The following is a 1724-nucleotide window of genomic DNA, read 5'->3' as shown; positions in this document are numbered from 1 at the left end:
AGTAGCCATCATGGTCAACAAAAGAGTCCGAAATGCAGCACTTGGATGCAATCTCAAAAACGACAGAATGATCTCTGTTCATTTCCAAGGCAAACCATTCAATATCACAGTAATCAAAATCTATGCCCCAACCAGTAATGCTGAAGAAGCTGAAGTTGAACGGTTCTATGAAGACCTACAAGACCTTTGAGAACTAACACCCAAAAAAGATGTCCTTTTCATTATAGGGGACTGGAATGCAAAAGTAGGAAGTCAAGAAATACCTGGAGTAACAGGCAAATTTGGCCTTGGAATACAGAATGAAGCAGGGCAAAGACTAATAGAGTTTTGCCAAGAAAATGCACTGGTCATAACAAACACCCTCTTCCAACAACACAAGAGAAGACTCTATACATGGACATCACCAGATGGTCAACACCGAAATCAGATTGATTATATTCTTTGCAGCCAAAGATGGAGAAGCTCTATACAGTCAGCAAAAACAAGACCAGGAGCTGACTGTGGCTCAGATAATGAATTCCTTATTGCCAAATTCAGACTTAAATTGAAGAAAGTGGGGAAAACCACTAGACCATTCAGGTATGACCTAATTCAAATCCCTTATGATTATACAGTGGAAGTGAGAAATAGATTTAAGGGCCTAGATCTAATACATAGAGTGCCTGATGAACTATGGAATGAGGTTCGTGACATTGTGCAGGACACAGGATCAAGACCATCCCCATGGAAAAGAAATGCAAAAAAGCAAAATGGCTGTCTGGGGAGGCCTTACAAATAGCTGTGAAAAGAAGAGAAGCACAAAGCAAAGGAGAAAAGGAAAGATATAAGCATCTGAATGCAGAGTTCCAAAGAATAGCAAGAAGAGATAAGAAAGCCTTCCTCAGCAATCAATGCAAAGAAATAGAGGAAAACAACAGAATGGGAAAGACTAGGGATCTCTTCAAGAAAAACAGAGATACTAAGGGAAAATTTCATGCAAAGATGGGCTCAATAAAGGACAGAAGTGGTATGGACCTAACAGAAGCAGAAGATATTAAGAAGAGATGGCAAGAATACACAGAAGAACGGTACAAAAAAGATCTTCACGATCCAGATAATCACGATGGTGTGATCACTGACCTAGAGCCAGACATTCTGGAATGTGAAGTCAAGTGGGTCTTAGAAAGCATCACTACGAACAAAGCTGGTGGAGGTGATGGAATTCCAGTTGAGCTATTCCAAATCCTGAAAGATGATGCTGTGAAAGTGCTGCACTCAATATGCCAGCAAATTTGGAAAACTCAACAGTGGCCACAGGACTGGAAAAGGTCCGTTTTCATTCCAATCCCAAAGAAAGGCAATGCCAAAGAATGCTCAAATTACCGCACAATTGCACTCATCTCACACGCTAGTAAAGTAATGCTCAAAATTCTCCAAGCCAGGCTTCAGCAATACGTGAACCGTGAACTTCCTGATGTTCAAGCTGGTTTTAGAAAAGGCAAAGGAACCAGAGATCAAATTGCCAACATCAGCTGGATCATCAAAAAAGCAAGAGAGTTCCAGAAAAACATCCATTTCTGCTTTATTGACTATGCCAAATCCTTTGACTGTGTGGATCACAATAAACTATGGAAAATTCTGAACGAGATGGGAATACCAGACCACCTGACCTGCCTCTTGAGAAACCTGTATGCAGTTCAGGAAGCAACAGTTAGAACTGGACATGGAACAACAGAGTGGTTCCA

Source organism: Bison bison, unplaced genomic scaffold (assembly GCF_000754665.1).
Source record: "Bison bison bison isolate TAMUID 2011002044 unplaced genomic scaffold, Bison_UMD1.0 scf7180017864235, whole genome shotgun sequence".
Classification (NCBI taxonomy): domain Eukaryota; kingdom Metazoa; phylum Chordata; class Mammalia; order Artiodactyla; family Bovidae; genus Bison; species Bison bison.
The sequence above is the reverse complement of the archived record's forward strand: the minus strand, read 5'-3'. Positions refer to the sequence as shown.